This window comes from Dipodomys ordii, unplaced genomic scaffold, assembly GCF_000151885.1.
Source record: "Dipodomys ordii isolate 6190 unplaced genomic scaffold, Dord_2.0 Scaffold203, whole genome shotgun sequence".
Classification (NCBI taxonomy): Eukaryota; Metazoa; Chordata; class Mammalia; order Rodentia; family Heteromyidae; genus Dipodomys; species Dipodomys ordii.
In genome coordinates, this window is record NW_012267419.1 from 1,812,674 (window position 1) to 1,820,504 (window position 7,831).

Here is a 7,831-nt window from a genome sequence, read left to right on the forward strand (position 1 = left end):
GTATGTTCACAAATAAAATAAAATTAAATTAAAAAAAAAAGAACTTCGGGGAAGGGAGGGAGGGAGGGGATGGTAGGGGGAAAACAATGGAGGGGCTAACAATGTTCAAGAGGAAGTGTACTCATTACCTCACTCATGTAACTGTAACCCTCTGTATAGTATCTTTACAATAAAAAAAAACTAATGCCCTTGTTCTTCAGCCATAGCTCTACTTCTGGCTTTTTAGTACTTAACTGGAGCTAAGAGTCTAATAGACTTTCCTGGCTGGGCTGGCTTTGAACTGCAATCCTCAGATCTCAGCCTCCAGAGCAGCTAGGATTAAAGAAATGAACCATCAGCTCCCAGCCAAATGGCACTTTAAATCTATTCATTCTTCTATACTTGTTTTCATAACTTGGCTTTTGTGAATAAAGCTGTAACAAATATGATTTCGTTTCCTTTGACTATTTGCCCAGGCATGGGATTACTGATTCACGTAGTAATTCTCTAAATTTTTCAAAATCCTTCACACTATTGTTTATAGCAGCCACATCATTTTATATTTCCCCTGAAAATTATATAAAAGATTTCTACTTTCCTCATCCTTACAAACACTTAAAATCTTTATTATTTTTGATCATAGCTAGTTGAACAAGTGTGAGGTAATATCTCATAGTGGTTTTCATCTGCATTTCTCTGGTTATTAGTAATGTTAAACAAATTTTCCTATTTCTTTTGCACACCAGCTTTAATTCTGTATGTTTTAGGTTCCAATCTTCTTGCCTTGGATACCAGCTTTACATTATAGCACTTACCATATTTGCTAAGAAGTCAGCTGTCAAGAGCAGCATTTTTTCCTCCGAAGGTAATAAGTTCATCCTCCTCAGTGACTGCTTTTATTTCTTTCTATTTGACTTTGATTATTTGCAGTTTTAATATAGTATGCCTTGATGTGGTTTTCTTTATATTCATACTTCTTGAGATTTAATGAGTTTTTGGATCTGTGGATCTTTGACCAGCTTTTGACAAATTTCAACCATAGACTGCTTCTATCTGATTCTTAACTCTCTAGGTGGAACTCCAGTCATATTTGTGTTATAGAATTTTTTTTCAAATATAAAACACAACTGCTCTCTTTCTAATCCATCATATCACAGAAGTTGTCAGTTAGCAACTCTGGCTCACCTATTGTATTCTGGAAGAGTGAGAGTTGCTCAATGTCTTTTACCCTTCATAAAAATTGGCAATTTCCCTCTTAAAGAAAATGTTGTATAGAATTGACCTTATCTTGGTGAGATTTTCTTTTCTCTTGGATTTTGACCAATTAATCCCTGGTTGTATGCCTTCAAACTATTTTTGTTTTATTGTTTTATTGTATATTTGGTGTGTTTTTATCTTGGGGGTGGGGGAGTTGGCAGATGTGTTTGTTAGTACAATGTTTCTCTTGATAGCTGCAGTTGGAAACAGAATTGACATTGTAGGTGAATGTTTGAAACAAACTTTTCAGTACTGTGGTTTAAAGATATGGTTTCATGCTTGTTAAGCAAAATCTCTGTCAATTGAGTCATACTACCAGTACTTTATACATTACTTATTTTTCAGACAGTCTCACTTTTTTTTGCCCAGGGCTACTCCTAGACTGAAATCTTCCTACATATGATTTCCTATGTAGTTGGCCCTACAATCATTTACTGCCACACCCAATTTATTGATTGACATGGATCTCCATAGTTTTTTGCACAGACTAGCACTGAACTACAGTCCTCTCAATCTCTATTTCCCAAGTAACTGGGATTACAAGTGAGGGTCACTGTGACAGTTTAGAAATACATTTTGAATGAGCCTGTGTGCATTTTGAGTAGGAGCCATCATCCTGAAATCTAGTTTAAGAATTCCTGAACTTGCATTGACTTAATATATATTCTCTGTGCCAAAAGTGTGATAGTACTGATATCATGCCCTAAATCTCCCTGTTGGAAATATTCCATTACATTAAGGCATTATGCTCCCAGTTTCTACCAATTTTATCTGAGTACGTTTTCCTATATTGTGCTTCTTCAGAGGGATCCTGAGGAAAGATATTGTTGGTCTTATTGTGTTTATGTTAATGCTCAGGTAACCAAGAGAAAAAGAAGAAATTTACCGTCTCTTTAAACTCAGGTTCAAGATTCTTAAAGTTTATTTCAGTTATATGCTACTGACCAAAACAAGTCACAAGCCAGAACAGGTTCAAATAATATGAAGAAGTTTTCATTTCTTGATGGAAAGAGCTAAAAATGAACCATGGATATATTGCCTCTTTTTGGTAATAGTTTAACCAAATAATAGTTCTATTCAGTTTTTGAGAAGTATGTTAGTTCAGGTCCTTCAGGAACATATCCCAAAATCAAGGATTTCCTGAGAAAATTCCCTGAGGATAAAGGCAAAGGAGTCACAGAAGCCAAGATAATCGCATTGCATGAAATAAGATCCTATTACTTATAAAGGAGAAGACCAAGGAAATAAAAGATCTTCTCTGAGGAGGAAAGAAGGATGTCCAATAGACACATGAAGAAATGATCAACCTCCCTATCCATAAAAGAAATGCAAATCATGGATCTGGGAAGGTGGCTCAGTGGTAGAGAGTTTGCGTTGCATGCATGAGGCCCTGTGTTCGATTCCTCAGCACCAAATAAGCAAAAAGAAAAAAGCTGGAAGTGGCACTGTGGCTCAAGTGGTAGAGCACTAACCTTGAGCTGAAGACCTGAGGGACAGCACCCAGGCCCAGAGTTCAGTCCCCATGACCGTCCCCCCCAAAAAAAGAAATGCAAATCAAAACAACACTGAGATACCACCTCACTCCAGTTAGAATGGCTATAATCAAGAACTTTAATAACAACAGATGCTGGAGGGGATGTGGAGAGAAGGGAATCTTACTGCATTGTTGGTGGGAGTGTAAACTTGTTCAACCACTTTGGTAGTGTGGAGGTTCCTCAAAAGACTCCACATAGAGCTCCCTTAGACCCAGCAATCCCACTTTGGGGCATTTACCCAAATGATCACAAACAAGACCATACTCAACCTACCAGCACAACTATGTTTATTGCAGCATTATTTACCATAGCTAAGAAATGGAACCAACCCAGATGCCCCTCAGTAGTGAATGGATCAAGAAAATGTGGTATATATACACAATGGAATCCTATACCCCATCAGAAAGAATGACATTGCCCCATTTGTTAGGAAATGGAAAGATTTGGAAAAATTATTTAAGTGAAGTAAGCCAGGCCCAAAGAAACATAGGTCTCATAATTTCTCTTATTTGCAATAACTAGTATGTGTCTGAGACAAGCAGAAACAGTCAGATAAGTTGATATTAGGTGAAATGACCTCCAAGATAAGGACTCAAATGGTTTTTCTTTCTTGCTATTGTTTCTAACATATTTATAAGTTGTTTTCTTTGTTGCTTTGTATGTCCTTCCTCCACAGTATAACCCCTGTTTCCACTCTATTTGATGTGGGTATAATTTGTGGAGGGATAGGGAAAAAATAAATTGTTTAAATAGGGATACAGGTGGATCCATTGCAACAATGAGATATACAAGACATTATGCCAAAAAAGGAACTTTACATCTTTGGTGGGGGGGGGGATGAGAGGGCAGGGATGGTAAGGGGAAACAAAGGAGGAGGCAACAATGCTTGATAAGAAAAGAAATGTACTCATCACCTTGCTCATATAATTGTAACCCCTCTATATGATATTTTCACAATAAAATAAACATTAATTTAAAAAAAGGAGAAGACCAGGGAAGGATATTTGCATAGAAAGAACCTTAAAGAACATTTTAAAAAAAATGTGTGGAAACTCAACAAAAGTTCAATACTCTTTGTTGGCTCATTTAGCCAATAAATATTAACTACTGTTTTAAGTTTGTAGATATTAATCAGCTACCCTTTTGACTGTCTATATTCTTATATTCCTAGGGAAATTGTCTCCACAACTTTTCATCTAGAGCCGCTTTTCAATATTGCTGACTGTTACTATTGTTTTGGTCTTCAGGTTTTTGAGAGCCAACCAGCTCTTGCCTTCTGTTACTTCATAATTCTCTCATCAATACAGATATTTACAAATTATACCAGAAAGTTGAACTTTACAACTTTGGTGTGTGTGTGTGGGGGGGAGGATTGAGTAGGGAGAAGTGGCGGGATTATGGGAAAGGATGGGAAGGGGAAACAGAGGAGGCAACAATGCTTGATAAGAGACATACTCGTTATCTTGCCCATGTAATTGTAACTTCTCTGTACGGTATTCTCACCATAAAAAAAAACACAAAGAAAACAAAAAATACAGATATTTACAAGTCTGTGTACACTTCTTCTAATCATCCTTAAATCCATAGAGATGATCCCCCACCTAAGTCATAGTGATACTGCTGCCCCAATCAGGACTGCGTTCTTAATGGTCTGAATAAATGGCTTCGCCTCTCTACTCAATATGGAGCACTATCCTTGACTGGGCCTTCTGGCCTTCCAATTTAATAAAGTCATTCTAGGCTTCCCACATCCCTGAGACCATATTTCTTCCTCTGTTGTGTTCCAAGGCACCTTAGAACTTTTGTTTTACTTACCATGGATCATTGCTGTCTTCAGGCTTCTCAGAACCACAGAAGCAGTGGATTTGTTATAACCTCTTTAGTCCTTGCTACCTTGTTAAACCTTAAGCGTATCAGTTAGCTTTTTGTTACTGTAACACATATCTGAGAGAAACAATTTAGAAGAAAAAAAGCTATATTTTGGCTTATAGCTTCAGAAGTTTCAAGTCTTAATCCTATTATATTGCTTTGAGACCAAGGAAAGTCAGAAAATGATAGCAGGAGTGTGTGACAGAGCCTGTGTCTCAGAGGAGTAACAAAAAGGCTAGGGCACCTTTCAAAGCATGCCCCTGATGGCCCAATGTCTTCAAGTAGGCTTCTCAGCTGCTATATTTCTACCACTCCCTAACAGTCTTCTAATTTTGAATCTGTCAGTGAATCCAACCATTGATTAGAACAGGCTCCCCTTGATCTAATCAACTTTGGACACACTCCCACAGATACTGTCCGAGCAGTGATTTACTAATCTTCTAGATGTTTCTCAATGCAGTGAAGTCAACAAGAAAGATTAACTATCATCTCTAAATGTGACACTAAGTCAATGTATTCTTTTTTATATTCTGTTTTTTTCGATCAAGTACCTTCAAAATACAGTTATAGGTACTCCCACTGCCACTGTAACTCATTAGGACCAACCCAGGGGAAGGGTAGCAAACAACTAGGGTCATCAGATTATTTTCTTCTCCAAAGCATATCTATGTGCATAAAAACAAGTATCAATGAAGAGTATCAAATTGTGCAACATTATAATGGTTTTACATGAAGCAATTTCTATTTATTGTTGTCCATTTTTAACTAATCTTCCACAAACTTATTTGTTATCTACTTGGTGATTTCATTTTGATTAACATCTATTTTTCTAGTGCTGCCGTTGTGAATACAGAATTATCTGAGTTTGCAAGTTTTATTTCATGTATTTTAAGACAAGATGTGATCAATATAATATGTGCAGGACCCAGCAAGTTTCTGACCTTAACCTTAACAATCTCTTCATAAAAGTGCTGAGGTCCTTGGTAACTAATCAGCCTGATTGAGAAAGTAGAGATGACTCATTTTGTCACCTCTCTTGAACTCTCAAGCAAAATAGAATTTATGTTCAATGGCCTTTGGGTCAGTTTTGTCATTTTCACATCACGTTGGTACCCACCTGCACTTGCATGGATGAATAGCTAAACGCAGATGATGCAATTCCAATGATTTTTTTTTATTTTATGAAAGGCAATAAATACCAGTATATGGTTCCCATGGGAACCTCACCTCTCTCCGTGCTACTCCAATGATTAGAAAATAGCAGGTAAATTATCAATGATTGCCACTTTAGCTGGATAACATTTAAAGTTATAAGCACAGTAGAGAACAAAAAATGTTGGATCTATATATAAAAGTTGTTTTTAAAAATCATGGTTCTGATCCATTTATGATGAGCAGGGTTTGAGGGTGTATATATAACAAAGGCTAATTTCTTGTCTTTGAGCTTTAATGTCCTACATGCTGTTATGGTACAATGGAGCACATGCTGGATTATCTGATTGCTCACATAGTCCTCAATGATAACATCAATAGCTTCCCAAACCTAGGCATTATTCCAATATCTTTTAGAGTCTTTTGTTAAAACTTGGCTAAATAGAACATAAGCCAGATGAAGTAAGTTGTTGAAAAGCAGAAGTTTGCAGTCAAGTTCCATCTCTTAATCATGGATTTGATGCTCTGTGCTCATTCCCAGTTCTTACTTATACATTGATGGACTTAAGTAAAATGAGTATAATAAACTCAGGACTAGGACTATGCTGTACATAATCAAAACATGATGTCATGTGAGAGATATTGAATTAAGGTTTCCTGCCTTTCTACCAAATTTCTCCCATATTACAATTACTGTCCAGATTTTAGCAGCAATGAAAGAGCCCTGAAGTACATGGTGACAATGCATATTCTATGTAGAAGCACCACAGATGCTCTTACTTTAAACATCTATTATAGTTGAGGAAATATTTTTGTGACAATTAACATCTTAAATCTCACCTAGCTTGAAGTCACATAAAAGTCTATAGGTAATTTGCTCATTGTTTTAAAGTTAAGGTGGGGTAGGAGGGAATTGAACAGTTTTTTAAAGCTTTGCTTATGTAGATTGTTGAATCAATGACAGTTCTGGGGTATGTTTAAAGGCAGTTCTATTATGGATCTATTAGTTAGAATATTATCATTAATGTATGTTAAATGAACACTAATGTGCCATCAAATGCCCTTACTGTTTCTTTAGCAAATTAAGTTAACTTTGTAGCCCAAAACAGCTGGAGTATCTTCAGTTATTAACATAGAAGAATAATTCAACAGGAAAGATACAAATTACTATGTATTGTAAATAAAACAGGATGAAGCAGTGGTTTTTTAGTGTATGCGGCTATGGCATTTGTGTGTTTAAATGAATTCTAGAGGCATCATATATTCTACCTATCTCACCCTGTTTGACCAGAAGAATGTAGCTAAACCTCTAAGAAACTATAGCCAACATTATTCATGACAATAGCTCAGTAACTCTTCACATAGTATCTTGAGGCTGTGTGTGTGTGTGTGTGTGTGTGTGTGTGTGTGTGTGTATGTGTGTATACGCATGCACATGTGTACCAGTAATGGGGCTTAAATTCAAGGACTGAGTGGTGTCTCTTAATTTTTTGCTCAAGCCTGATGCTCTACCACACCTCTACTTCTGACTTATTTTTGGGGTGGGAATGAATGGTGGTTAATTGCAAATAAGAATTTCCTGGGCTTTTCTGTCTAGGTTGGCTTTGAAATATTATCCTCAGATCTCAGCCTCTTGATAAGTTAGAATTACAGGCATGAATCATCTGCACTCATTCAATTGTGTAGGATGTTGAGTAAATTCTGAGCAGAGATGATATGAGCACAAACTGGAGTATTTCCTTGAGAAATTCACTTGTGTCTGAGAAGTCACTATAAGAAAAATGATAACATTTTGGAGAACTGCAAGGAGTCCTAGAGAAATGGATAGTTGAGGGCCAAATGAGTGACATTGACAGAGTTCAGATGAATTTGACATAAGAACAACTTCATATGGTGCCATGTATGTCATTTTAAGAAGTTGAAATTTAATATTATACCCATTGAAAGGATCTATCTATCTATCTATCTATCTATCTATCTATCTATCTATCTATCTATCTATCTATCTATCTATCTATCTATCTATCTATCTATCTATC